The sequence below is a fragment of the Sus scrofa genome, chromosome 5 (assembly GCF_054392235.1).
Source record: "Sus scrofa isolate SSC_HxYL_T2T_F1_AM1 chromosome 5, Sscrofa_HxYL_maternal_Yorkshire_Landrace_v2.0, whole genome shotgun sequence".
Classification (NCBI taxonomy): domain Eukaryota; kingdom Metazoa; phylum Chordata; class Mammalia; order Artiodactyla; family Suidae; genus Sus; species Sus scrofa.
Window position 1 is genome coordinate 40,937,926 of NC_139387.1, and position 15,775 is coordinate 40,953,700.

Sequence of the window (15,775 nt, forward strand, 5' to 3'; positions counted from 1 at the left end):
TAAGCTAGGAGAACAGGTAGATGGAGAGTTCAAAACATTTTTAGTTATTGTTAAATTGAAGGTATTTCAAAAACCATGGGGAGCACATGATCAAATGGTATACAAGAAAGTTACAAATATGTGTAAAGTAAGATGAAATGGAATTCTCTGTCTAAAAATATAAATTATACTATCTAGAAAAATAGAAAATAACATGTCTGGATACTGAAATGAATTACAAATCAGCAACACTGAATAACGTTGAAAAAATTCAGAATGCAAAACTAGATCTTAGCCTATCTTACATTGTAGTCTAAGAATCACAGACCTAACCATTATGCTTAGAATAAAGTTCACATAACTTTAAAATGGTTTATAAATCTTCAGTGAACTGCCTCCGGAAAATTTCTACAGCTTCTCCTCTCTACTTGCCTCTGTCTTTCTACCCCTACCTCTGGAATATCAAGAATGATTCTTAGGCTTCTGATCTATCCAACAGTTTAAATTTCTAATTGCGTTGGATGCTAATGTTATTCTCTAAATAAAAATCACATGAATATGTTTGTGATTTAGATATGCATTACATTTTGTGCAGGCTTGGTATATGTTGGCATTTTGAAAAATCAAATTGTGATACCCAGGAGGAAATTAAATGGAAATGCCTATATTTTAATTAAATATATAAACCTGAAAACTTCTATATTCTATAATTTAGCAGAAAAAAAACTGATATTCAATTATTATTCTATGTATTTGGCTATAATGGATAACTACAGATGGCTTTTTTTTCTTGAGCATTTGGGCTTGTAGAATAACTATTGTTAATTATTTTGAATATGTTCTACAAATAGAATATTGTGATTGGATTTCCGTAACGAGAAATCAAGATGCAGATGGAGATATTGTGGTCATCCAAAGCCAATTCCAATCTATACATTCTCTTAATGAGGAGGATTGAATGTGTGGACTTGTATGAAAACAAAAGCCTGACATCCATACTACCTGTAGCTTATGATCATATGAAAGGTAAATCTGTGAGCCCCTGACTGTAGCAATGTGAAAAATATAGTTATTTATCTTTTTCTATAAGTGTTGCTAAAAAATGGTTAATAATTTCTTATCCATCAGTTTATTGACTGTCAAAATGTTTATTTTCCCATTTCTGAAGTTGGGGAATACATTGGTCAAGGTGCTTTGTATTGTTTCTATTTATTTACTCAGTTTGAATTTGTGGAATTTTAGTAGTTTGTGGCACGGAATTTAGTCTTATATAGTCTGGAAGCAAGATGACCTTTACTTGGTTAGTTTTTAAATATTACCATGTTCCAATAGGTGTCCTGAAGTGGTTTTCTTCATTTCCTATTTTGTTTCAAAAGGTATTGAAATGTCTAAACACATTTACTGGACTTTCTTGTATCACGCTTCACAAAAAATTCCTCTTCATCATAAGAGGCAATTTTTATTCCATATTCCCAGGCACAATATATGTTTTATTTCAAAATGTGATTTTCTCACCATATGGTTTTAGTCAGTTTATTGATAATATTTATTTTTTCAGAATGAGTTCCAAAGATAGAATGATTGGGGGTTGAAAGAAACTTCACAGCTCTGGCTTATCTGTCCTTCTATCACTAGGTAGTTAAACTGTAAGTTCCTAAAACACTTCATTTTTTAAAATAAAAGCCTTTACCCACTCAGTCTCATATTTTACTTCTGCCCAATTATATGCACTCCAGAAGTTGTTAAAATAAATGCTTAGATTTAAAACTTCTAATTTTTAATATCATTATATGTATTTCATCATTTCTACCAGTAATTGATCTTTGAGGTGATTATTTACCTTTAAAGATACTTACTTTAAAATTTTTCTTTGGAGTTTCTTTACAGAAAGAATAATAATTTTTGCTCTGGGGTTTGTTTATTTATTTGTTTGTTTGTTTGTTTAGTCATTTTGCCTTTTAGGGCTGCACCGCAGCATATGGAGGTTCCCAAGCTAGGGGTCTAATCGGAACTGCAGCTGTGGGCCTACACCAGAGACACAGCAACACGGGATCTGAGCCATGTCCACAATCTACACTACAGCTCAGGGCAACGCCAGATCCTTATCACACTGAGTAAGGCCAGGGATTGAACCCATGTCCTCATGGATGCTAGTCAGATTCGCTAACCACTTAGCAACTATGGAAACTCCATTCTGAGGTTTTTATTTGGATTATTTTTTTTCACTGCAGTTTGAGGAACTCAAATTTTGAGGCATCAGAATATCTTTAAAAGGAAACCTAACAAATTTATAAACACTTTCTGCAGCTCCACACCAAAAAAACAAACAACCCCCTCAAAAAATGGGCAGAAGATCTAGACAGACAGTTCTCCAAAGAAGACATACAGATGGCCATGAAACACAGGAAAAGATGTTCAACATCACTCATTCTTAGAGAAATGCAAATCAAAACCACTCTGAGGTACCACCTTACACCAGCCAGAATGGCCATCATCTAAAAGTCTACAAACAATAAGTGCTGGAGAGGGTGTGGAGAAAAAGAAACCCTAGTACACTGTTGGTGGGATTGTACATTGGTGCAACCACTGTGGAAAACAGTATGGAGATGCCTCAGAAAACTAAACATAGAACTACCATTTGATCCAGCAATCCCACTCCTGGGCATTTACCCAGAGAAAATCATGACTTGCAAAGACACATGTACTCTGATGTTCATTGCAGCACTATTTGCAATAGCCAAGACATGGAAACAACCTAAATGTCCATTGACGGAGGAGTGGATCAAGAAGAAGTGGTACATATACACAATGGAATATTACTCAGCCATTAAAAGGAATGAAATACCGTCATTTTTAGCAACACGGATGGACCTAGAAATTATCACACTAAGTGAAGTCAGCCATACAATGAGACACCAACATCAAATGCTTTCACTGACATGTGGAATCTGAAGAAAGAACAGACTGAACTTTGTAGAACAGATGCTGACTCACAGACTTTGAAAAACTTATGGTCTCTGGAGGAGACATTTTGGGGGGTGGAGGGATGTGCTTGGGTTGTGGGATGGAAATCCTGTGAAACTGGATTGTGAGATCATTATACAACTACAGATGTGATAAATTTGTTGAGTAATAAAAATGATTAAAAATAAATAAATAAATAAGTGGTGAGGGTGGGCATCCTTGTCTTGTTCCAGATTTTAGTGGGAAGGCTTTCAGCTTTTCTCCATTGAGTATTATATTTGCTGTGGGTTTGTCATAAATGGCTTTTATTATGTTCAGGTATGTTCCCCTCTATACCCACTTTGGTAAGACTTTTTGTCATGAATGGATGTTGGAGTTTGTCAAATGCTTTTCTGCATCTATTGAAATGATCATGTGTTTTTTTACTTTTCTTTGGTTAATGTGGTGCATGATGTTGATTGATTCACATATGTTGCTCAACATCACTGATTATTAGAGAAATGCAAATCAAAACTACTATGAGGTACCACCTCACACCAGTCAGAATGGCCATCATTAATAAGTCCACAAATAAAAAATACTGGAGAGGATGTGGAGAAAAGGGAGCCCTCCTGCACTTTGGGAATGTAAATTGGTACAACCACTATGGAAAACAGTATGGAGGTACCTCAGAAAGCTAAATATAGAGCTACCATGTGATCCAGCAATCCTACTCTTGGGCACACATCTGAACAAAACTTTCCTTGAAAAAGACACATGCACCTGTATGATCATTGCAGCACTATTCACAACAGCCAAGACATGGAAACAACCTAAATGTTCCACAACAGATGAATGGATTAAGATGTGGTACATATACACAATGGAATACTACTCAGCCATTAAAAAAAAGAAATAATGCCATATGCAGCAACATGGATGAAACTAGAGACTCTCATACTAAGTGAAGTAAGTCAGAAAGAGAAAGACAAATACTGTATAATACTACTTATATCTGGAATCTAATATATAGTACAAATGAACATTTACACAGAAAAGAAACTCATGGACTTGGAGAAGAGACTTGTGGTTGCTGAGGGGGAGGGAGTGGGATGGACTGGGAGTCTCAGGTTAATAGATGCAAACTATTGCCTCTGGAATGTATAAGCAATGAGATCCTGCTGTATAGCAATTTGAACTATATCTAGTTGCTTATGATGGAGCACAATGTAGGATAATGTGAGAAAAAGAATATATATATGTGTGTGTGTGTGTGTGTGTGTGTGTGTGACTGGGTTGCTTTGCTGTAGAAAATTGACAGAACACTATAAACCAGCTATAATGGAAAAAATCAAAATCATTTGGAAAAAACCCTCAAAGCCCCCCCCCCCCCAAAAAGGAAACCCAGAAGTTGACAGACTGGTACTAATAAACTGTTATACCCTCATCCCAAAAGAGGGCAGAGACACTGACTAGTGTTTTCAAAATCTCTGGCAATTATATCAAATACAATACATATGTATATCTATGTATAAATGTATATAATGGATATATAGATATATTATATGTATGTATTTGTATATATATGTAGCTATGTATGTATTAAGAAGAGTAGATTCTGTCTACTGGAGAGTAGGTATTATCAATTCCACAAGAATTCCTTTCTTCTCAGGAATAATTCCACAGGAAGCATCACTGAAGGACTTTGAGGGACGTGTGGCTCTTCATTACCCAAGCAACTATTTAAGAATGTCCTAGGTCCTATTAGCTAGTTGTTTCATTTAATAATAATAATAATGATAAATAAACTGAGCATCTTAAATAGGGAAAGCACATTAACACACATAATAAATTTTATTTAAAACATCATGACAGCTTTTGGGAGTAGGGATTATTATTCCTAATTTCAAGACTTTATATCATCCACATTCAAGATCAGTCAATGCGAAAATTATCTCCTGCATTTAAATGACATGAGTAGCTACAAAAAAACACAAACTGCATTGGTAGATAAAAGACCTCTGGGCTGTTTCCTAACAAGTAAAATTCTAAGGATATCTAAATGGAACTCAAATATTTGGGGATTAAATTTGTATGTCATTTAGCTCATGCTTATTTCAGAAATGCTCCAGGATCTTGACTTTATAATTGTCCTTCCAAATTTAGTAAATATGGAAACCTTACTGTTGATATTCCTAACCAGCACTAATCCAAAAGTTAAACTATTTAAATCTAGTATTGTTAAAAATTATGTAATTTTAAATCTAAAAATGTTTTAAAAGGCAGATACTGGTTATTAGAAATTAGCATAATTGAGATGATCTTTATCTACCAAAATTATAGTATGCATAAAAATAAATATTAACTTTTCCCTCTCCAAACAATTACATGTTTTTCCTAAACTTACTTTTCCTACTGGTTAAAAAAATTATATGAAGTTAGGAGTAAAATTGTATTTGTAATAACCTTTGGAATTAGCTATAATTAATAAGAAAAGCAGATTCATGATTCTGAAACTACTGAAACTACCTTTTCATATATCACTTTCATCATAAACATGGTAATAATTATGCCATAATTGCTAGTTAACTAAATATTTATGTTCATGTGATTATATTGTAATTTTAGCTAAAGATGTTTATACCAAATATGGAAGGGTATTAATGTGCAATTAGATATTTTTCCAACCTCCATATTACAACATTTACATAGTAAATTTTCTGCATGAAAATTATCATATTTATCTGTATATTTACAAAAATATTTCATAGTAAACTATTAGCCAATATAAAGGATGTCATTATAAATTGAAGTAATTTTGAGAAGTTTTACATAAATTAAAACATATTTTTCCGGAGTTCCCGTCGTGGCGCAGTGGTTAACGAATCCGACTAGGAACCATGAGGTTGTGGGTTCGATCCCTGCCCTTGCTCAGTGGGTTAACGATCCGGCGTTGCCAGTGAGCTGTGGTGTAGGCTGCAGACGTGGCTCGGATCCCGAGTTGCTGTGGCTCTGGCGTAGGCCGGTGGCTACAGCTCCGATTAGACCCCTAGCCTGGGAACCTCCATATGCCGCGGGTGCGGCCCAAGAAATAGCAACAACAACAACAACAAGACAAAAGACAAAAAAAAAAAAAAAAAAAAAAACATATTTTTCCTAAGAAATTCTGTTTTAGGGACAGTTTGTCTTCTTGAAATCTCTGACTTCCTTACAGTTTACCCATCTGCAAATGGAATAGACCTTTGTCAAATATAACGTAAATATCCTAAGAATTTTGAGACTCTTCAAATATGTAAAACATAAGATTCAACTCACCAATAAAATGCAGTGAAGTAAATCTGAAAAATGTTAACAACCTATGGAGACCCTTAATGATTTTATAAATAAAGGGCTAAAGTCATTTATAAACTATACAAATATATTCAGAATGTGCTCTCATTGAAACCATTTTTAATGTCTCTTCAAAATTTTAATAGTTCACATGGATTATTGTGAGACATTGCCAAACTGGATATTCCTGGTTTTGTTTTGTATTAAATCTATATTTTCAGGCTAAAAATAATCACTTTTTGGGTCTTAATTCAATAAAAAATATAACATGCTTATTATGGGTTAGGCACAGATGGCTAGTTGTACTTACCTGCTCTCATAGAGCTTACGTTCATTACCTTCCATTGCCCACTTTAGCCATTTGCTTTGTGTTGCATTTATAATAAAATTTAAACATCTTACCAAGACCTATAATGTCTTAAATGATAAAATCTGTGCCCCTCTCCACCTCATTTCTTACTTCCTCTGTGCAGTTCTGCCGCAGATATATTCTTCATTCTATTTCCACAACACAGACACACACAACCCTTTCTGGCTTCTGCTTCTTCTGGCTAAAATTTTCTCTCTCTCTCTTTTTTATTTATTTATTTTTTTGGTTGGGTTACTAATGTCACTCATGTCTCAACTCAAATGTCACATCTCCATAAAGGTCCTATGTGACTACAAAGTTCCTTTCCTCCTTCCCCATTATGTCATTTGCCCTTCACTCAACATTTAACACAATTTGTGTGTATGTTTATGTCTCTGCCTATAAGAATGCAAGCTGGAGAAAGTATAGTAAACACTAAATAAATATTTATTTGATTCATGCACAAATAAATGGAAACAAGATAGAAAGAAAAAAGCTTCCATTACCTTTTTTTGAGGAATGCTGTTTTTTATACCTTAGAGACTTATGATACAAATTAGCATATTAAAGGCTCTGCATATTTTGTAGTAAAGAAACCTATTTTATTTTGTTTGATCTTGAGTTTCCACAGGTTTTTTGAACATGAAATGTTTGTTCTTGTTTGGTTTTTAAATAGTTATCTATTAACATCTCCCAACTATTGTTCTTTGGAACACTTAATGCCAAACATTATTCTTATCCTATTGAGGTTTTCACAATTCAAAATAAATTTAAATAAGCATTCTAATAAATATATGATAGGAGAAGTTTAAAGTATTGAATGAGTTAGAATGTGTTTTCTGAGTGAACTGAATTTAGTTCAAAAAGAAAAAGGCATTTTGCCACTAGCTTTCTTGCCCATGGTTGACAGTTGATGGAACAGTACATGGAATAATATGTTTTCCTTTTGTTTTCTAAATTGTATTAAGCCCATAGCAATTCTGCTGCAAATTTAATGATGCTGTGGGAAAAAAGTCTAATATAAAATATTTTATTATAAAAGTTCCAAAAACATTAAGGTTATACCATATCTGCCTCTATGTTTGACAGCATGGAAAAGAAGTACTATAGTTGTAGGGAGGGATGGAGAATGATTTTCAGAAATAAAAGTGAAAACCTGAACTGAATAGACATTATTCCCTAGTGCTCAACTCTGCAGGATGTCTTTATTGTATCGTATGTTTGACAAAACATAGTTCTTCAAGTTCAAATTTTGGGGAAGTTTAGTCTGTACTGGCATAATGGATTAAGTTATAAATTTTCCAGCACTTCTAAAATAATACATTGAAATATATTTAGCATAATTCCTTCATGAAATTTTTTAATATAAGGGAATATGTAGCTTTAAAGAATTCGGAAGTCTTTTTCAGGGTGGTATTTCTATCCTCTTTTCATCTTTGCAAGGATGATGGGCTAATAAATGTTCACTTAAAAAACACTGATTGGAGTTCCTGTCATGGCTCAGTGGATTAACGAACCTGACCAGTATCCATGAGGATGTAGGTGTGATCCCTGGCCTTGCTCAGTGTAAGGATCTGGCATTACCGTGAGCTATGGTGTAGGTCACAGACGCAACTTGGTTCTGGCATTGCTGTGGCACTGCTGTGGCTGTGGCTGTGCTGTGGGTGAGGCCAGTATCTGTGGAAGGCCAGCTGCTACAGCTCAGATTAGACCCCTAGCCTGGGAACCTCCATATGCTGAGGGTGCTGCCCTAAAAGACAAAAGACAAATAAATAAATAAATAAAATAAAAAGCACTAAAAACTCCAAACATGATTCTTAAGTGAAATAAATTCTTCCCTAGATTTTAGATATTACAGCATTCCTATAAACTATTAATCTTCAAGTAAAAAAAAAAAATGCCTGTCTCCACAGAATCCAGATTATTAGGCTGAAATTCAAGCTACCTGAATTATTATCAGTTTAAGAAAGCATACTTACAAATAGATTGCGTCTCTTGAGATCATGTCACACAAATAAGGCTTCCTTTCTAAAATGGGTTTTAGATAAGCCTAAGTAAAGAAAGTTAACTGATAAACATTTTTTTCTTTAACCAGATTGCCTGGGCTGAACCATTAAATCTGGTGGCCCTTTTAAGAAACATTAAAAAAGGCTAAGTATTGCCTAAGATTAATTCCAAACTTAACTGCCACAACTATAAATAACACTAAATTCATTCACGACTGTGGGTTCTAAAACTACCATGGGTCAAAGTGCACACAGGTACAAGTATTTATTGAATATGTACCCTATGTGGACATCCATATTCTTTTTTTGAATTCTTACCCCATGCTATGCATTTTATGTATATGATTTCATTTAAGTTTCACAACAACCCTCAGATGGACTCTAAACTTTATTGCCATTTATAGTCAGAATTCAAAAGCAGGCCAGAATTCAAAAATTGCTCTACAGAAACATAGCTTTTTACTGACAATCTGTATTGAGGACTAGAAAAGTAAGCTTTGAAATAATGAGTAAAGAACTGGTAGTTGATATCATATAAACATATGTAAATGTCAAGGAGGGGATTATAAATGGGGAGAGAGAAGAAGGCAACTGCAAATGAAACTTTTTTCTTCTTTAATACTGGAATACAATATGAAAGGGCAAGAGAAGGATCCCTTTTGAAAGAAAAAAGAAGAATCTTCTCAGAGCAAAGCAATAAAAATTTCAAAAAAAGGTGGTCGATGGGAGTGCCCACTGTGGCTCAGCAGGTTAAAAACCCAACTAGTATCCAGGAGGATGTGGGTTCAATCCTGGCCTCACTCAGTGGGTTAAGGATCTGGAATAGGTCCCAGATGCAGCTTGGATCCCATGCTGCTGTGGCTGTGGTGAAGGCTGGCAAATGCAGCTCAGATTTGACCCCTAGCCCACGAACTTCCATATGATGCATACACGGCCCTAAAAAAGCCAAAAAAAAAAAAAAAGTGGTCAATAATGTTAGTGGAGATATTGGGGGGGGGGTCAGAATTTCATACAACTGTTCTTTATTTTCGAGGTAGGAAGCACTTTAGATATCAACTAGGATAGCCACATAATGGTCAAATGAGAAATAGATACAGTGGATAATTAATGAAAATCCATTTTAATTATTCACTGAGCATTTACTGAACTCCTACTATATTCCAAGAACTTGGCTGTTTTCCTAAAGACCCTTGTCCCACTCCTAAGGTACTTGGTATTTAGAACCAGAGATACATAAGTAACTATGACACAATGTGATAGATGTTGTAAGAGTGTTATGTTCAAGAATAAGAGCTAAGTTGAAAGTCTTTGCTGTTTCAGTAAAAAAGTTAGTAGGACACAATCAGGAACTGTTTTTCACAGAATGTGATAATTGAATCACTCTTTGACGACTGAGTAGAAGAGGCAGGCCACATAAAAAAGGAAGAATATTACAGGATGAGTGATATGAAATATGCACAAATCATGGGATATGAAATAACTCTATCTGTGGAAGGACATATAATATTGGGATGGGTGGACTTCATCAAAAACACTTTTTATCTCCCATGATTTTCTGCCTTTCTTCTTATGTTTCACCTCCTCTAGTGTCACAGAGGCTAATAAAGAAAATCAGGAAAGGATATAGCTTTTAAGGTATATATAATTTCTGCCATCTTTAATTGTCTAGCCTGTAATTCAGGACTTGATTAGTACTTAATACATTTTCTTTCTAATAGCACACACCTTGTCTTATGTCTCTACTTGCAGGTTCAGCTACCATGTTTTTGTCATACAGGTAACATATTATTAAAACATATTTATCTTTTGATTGTATTTGCTTATATTTTGACAATTAATTATAATTATTTTCTAAATAAAAGTATAATTGATTTACAATGTTGTGCCAATTTCTGCTGTACAGATTATAATTCCTAAACGAATTCTCAATTTATTAACTTCACGATCACAAACACAACCACCTATAGTGACCAAATAAGCAAAATCTCCAAGAGTGAGTCTAGCAGGATGCCAAGTGCATTCACACACTTTGTGTGGTTGGTGGTGCTGAGGCAAGATGAGGAGATGCTGCTTCAGGGAGAACTTACTGTTGCCATGGGGGGAAATGAAATCAGTTCCAACTAAAAGCATTTTTACTCTGAAATATCTTACTCTAACTGATCAGTAAAATTTTGGAATAATTTAGGTCAGTAACATTAAGCTGCCTTTTGTTCTTATACTTTTACCTTCAACTAAGTAAGTTATTGCCAGAACTATTATGACAAGGGGTGTTTATCTGTTATTATCTATGTATTTTTCTATGCAATTCTTTTCATGTGCTACTTCTTTTGATAATTTTTTTCTCTTTTCTAAAGCTGCTCTAGAGTTCTTTCTGCATATTAATTTTCTTTGGAAAGAGAATTAAATGTAAAACATATAGTTATAATAGTTTTAATATGAGTAAACTGTGATAAGAAAAAGCAGTTTAAGTATTCACTGACGACAACATGGAATAATATAGAACACCAAAAGTTACTCTGTAAACACAGCATCTATCTGGGGAGGCACAAACTACATTTTGAAAAACATTGCATGATATGATTACCAACTGCAGAAGAAAAGATCTATCAGAGAACTGACATGCAATGAAGCATTTTCACCCTTGACATTAGAAATTTAAGTGCATTTTCAAATGTATCAAATGTAAATTTTAGGAATGTCATATGAGATTTATAGCTCATCCCCACCCTGATAAGTCTGGTGACACAGTGTTTTATTATCAAGAATATGGAGATACACAGACATAGAAAACAGACTTGTGGTTGCCAAGGGGGGGAGGGAGTGGGAGGGACTGGGAGTTTGGGGTTAGTAGATGCAAACTATTACATATAGAAGGGATTAAAAACAAAGTCTTACTGTATATCACAGAAAACTATATCCAAACTCATGGAAAATAATATTAAAAAAGAACATGTATTAAAAGAATAAAAAGAACATCAACACAATTTTAAAATATTTTGCTAATGCAGATAACTTACCCAGTATTCCTCACAATCTGCAGTACTGATACTACTCTAGTAAAGTGCATCATCAGAAAAGCACTTAAATTTTATGACATTATTAGAAAATACTATATATGCTATGATGATCAGTGTAAATGTCATTTAGAATAGAAATTAAGCATTTGTGCGTGTTTGCATGTATGTGTGTAAAGATGCATGTGCATCTTTCATATATAAAAATAAAATATTCACATATAAAATAAATATATATAGACAATATATAAATATATAGTCAGGAATAAGCCTATAACTATTAGAAGTGTTAGGGGATAATTTAGCCCTAATGATTGAAATTGATCTAATCTTCCAATCTGGTATCATTTCTCAGTCATCAATTTTTTTTTTTTTTTGCTTCTTTACATTTAGTCATGACCTTCTCTGGAAATTAAACATGCTTTTGTTAGATAGTTGATGTATTTTTTCAGCTAATAATGACATTAATAAGTTTATGTTATTTCCTTTAATATAGCATTTTATTTAACATTTTGGTCTCTTCAACAGAATCATAGGAGAAAAAAGTTTCTGACTCCAGTAAATCTAATATAATCCAACATGGTAATGGTGTTTTGTTTTGTTTTTCTGCTTTCAAGTTTTTTTCTCTTTGCCTTCACTGGTGTTTAGTCCTTCTCCCTTGAATTAAATTCAAACTGGAAATAATATTTCCATTCAGTTATGAATTAATCTAGCAAATCTAATTAATCTAGACTTTTTCCTAAATACATGCTCTTTATTTTAATAAGAGGACATTTTGTGTCTATTCATATCACAGTTTACAGAATGATATAAATTTTGAATGTCCTTATCAAAAGCTTATATTAATAAACAAAGCCAGCCAACAAACATGCCATTCTTTATTTACTGATAGTATAAGCTGTAATTTAAGCATCTTTGACGTGACATTTGCCTGTTCCATCCCTTTGTCTTTCCCTATTCTCTCACAGTTTCTGTTTTGCTTGCCACACCTTGAATAGCTACAATTCCCTAAGACTCAGTCCCTGTCCATGTCCATCTGTCTTCTCTTTCTGCATCTTTTCTGGCAATATTATCTCTCACTTAGATGTCAGCAATCCTTCCAAATGATATCCCTCACCTCAACTTCTCACATTATCTCATTCCAACTGTCTCTTCTTAGGCATTTACAGCTGAATGTGAATTTGGCACCTCAGTGTGACCAGCAAATTCATTAACCTCTATCTTCAACTTGCTCCTCTTACTGAGCTGGTTTCTGTCCATGGTATCATCCTGTTGCCAGTTACTCTGCCCACAGTTTTTCAGCCTCTTCTGAGTAAACATAACATTCCTCACCAATGCCTAAGAATACTATCAGCCATAAAGAAAGAAAATACCATATGATAGCACTTACATGAGGAATGTAATAAAAATGATACAATATAATTTATTTATAAAACAGAAACAAACTCATAGATTTCAAAACCAATCTTAAGGTTATCATAGAGGAAACGGTTGAGGGGGAGGAACCGGTAGGGTGGGAATAATACATACACACGACTGTGTAAAAGAGATGATTAACGAGACCTCCTGTACAGCACAGGCAAATCTACTCAATAGTTTGTAATAACCTCTACGGGAAAAAAGAATGGATATATTTGTATGTATGACTGATTCACTTTGCTGTACTCCTGAAACTAACACATTGTAAGTCAACTATACTCCGGTAAAATTAAATTTAACAAAAATGAACCCAGCAAGTGATTCTTCCTGTGGAGTTCTGGGTCCTATCCTTCTCCCTTCCCTCTCAATTAGAGAGTATGCACTGTGACTTACCAGATACATAGGATTTCTAGGTAAAATTTTATTTGTAAATAAAATAATAAGGCAAACAATCCTGAAAACCACTAACTCTCTTCATAAAGTACCACTATCACCCAACTTAGTATGTGATAATCCTACTTATTCTTCAAGTGGTAGCTCCATAGAACCCAAAACAAAAATATTATCTTTCTTCTTCAAATGCCCACAGCATTTTTCATATATCTCTATTTCATATATTCCCTTTTATGCTGAATTGTAAATATTGATGCATATAACTTTTGATTTCTATACACTCCTTGGCCAACGGGCTCTTTTTTTTTTATCTTATTTGTAAATCCTTTCATACCTATCAGAATACTTAATATAAAAGAAATTTAAAAAATATGTTCAATAAATCAATGTACTACTTTTAATTATTTTCAAGACAAAGAAACGACAAAGAACATAAGTGTAATGAAGTTATTTGCCTGCTTTTGTAAATCCAGTTGGTGTCAGGGAAAGAAGGAGGATTCATATTTATTAATTCTCCATCCTAGTTGCAAAAAATACTCTTCAATATTCCCTGTGATATAAACCTGAAGTTTTTACTTAATATGTTTGTGGCAAATTTAGTGTGAACTGACTCAGGCAAGGTACCAAAAGAAGGAATTCCAGCAGGCCATTGAAGTTTTACAATTCAACTTCATAACAGTTTACTTATCAAATAACATTTCATCAGGAACTAGCTATAGATTTCGTCACCAAAAAGTCTTTCCCACAGAGTTTCTAATAAGGTCATCAAAATCCATCTGTTGAAGAAGAGTTTTTTATTTCAACAATATGTGTTGAGTTGAGTCAGCTTTATTGAAAATTACACTTCAGTCTCTTCTCATTCTGCAGAAAGCAAGATCTCATCAACAAGCTTACTACACAAAATAATACCTAGTTTCTCAAGATATCCTCACAATCGAAGTCTCTACCTTGGCTACATTTTTGCAAAATGGTCTATTATATAAACTTAGGTCAAATTTAGTCTTCTTTTCTGTTTTCTAATTTCAATACCAAACTCACTTCCCAAGTAATGTTCTGTTTTCACTATTAAGATATGAAGTTGATAGCAGGGATCAGTGATTGTCAGTGCAGGTTGGTGATCAGTATAACCAAGGCCACATTTACAAATAAATATTTCAGAGCTCTAAAGTAAGGTCTGCTATAACAAAATTCTCAGATGATGTGATTTATGGAGAATATATATACTCTCAAATGATTTAATTTAAGGAGAATGTGTGTGTGTGTGTGTGTGTAGTATCCACCACCACCTCCTGGGATTTCTGAACATACACTAGATTTGGCAAACATAGATAAGAACTTCCTCTGTGCTTCTCCAGAGAGCAAAACTAGAGAGGCTGTTATATGTTGATATATTAAGGTTAAACTCTAGAGAAAAAACAGAAAGAAAACTTTCTAGTAGAAAGGTAATGAAATAGGTTCTCTTTAATATCTCTAAACTCTAGCAAAAAGATTGTTAGAAACTGAGATTGCCTAATCAGTGTTTGGAGAATAATTCTCTAGATCTTCTATAGCAACATTTTTCCTAAATTTAATTATGATCCTATGATTTTAATCAAAGAATTAGAATTAATGATATTATATATCATTGAAAGAAATTAGCAGCATCCATGAATATTTTGTTCTGCAAATCCATATTTTATTAATAAGAATTTATTTTGCTAAAAATTATTTTCATAAAATGTAGTTCCTAAATAGATTCCTAAGGTTTTAGTGCCTAAAATATGGAAACTCAAGGTAATAAAATTTTAGAGTAAAAGTCGGATATGCTATGAATATTGCTTATATGAAGAATTATTTTGGTCATTTTTAAATATAGCAGACATTTATTTATAATTTCTAGATACCAGATGTTATGCTGGACAATTGAGATACAAAGAAGACTAATTTGCTATAGCTTTAGCAGTTTTTATATTAGCAAATTTGTATACATCTTTTAACATTTTCTCCATGATCTTGTTTTCTATTTATATGCTACTATTTTTTTCAGTAAATCTTACAGTAGCCATGTCAAATTCCCAACATTTTTGGGGGAAGGATAAAAGTGTAATAAAATGTTTAAAAAGGATTATAGATTATAAAGTAAAATGCTTAGCATATAAATTTCTATATTTGATTTTTAATTCATTATTTATGCTACTCAAAGCAGACAGTATACCAATTTGCCTATAAAAATATGTTGATAAATTTTGTGAAAAAGCCTGGCATACAATTTGTTCGTATTTTGACACTATAAATAGACTTAGGATAAAAAAATGAGTTGCAGAATAAATGTGATACGCATGAACAACTCTGACTTGCAAAAA

At 33.4% G+C, this 15,775-nt stretch overlaps 1 long non-coding RNA gene across 1 annotated transcript in view; it reads right to left on the minus strand.

Annotated features, from left to right (window-relative positions):
* The window catches only part of LOC146403338 (uncharacterized), a 497,194-nt gene that overhangs the window by 64,036 nt on the left and 417,383 nt on the right, over window positions 1-15,775 (minus strand). The gene's annotated exons all lie outside the window — the stretch shown is intronic.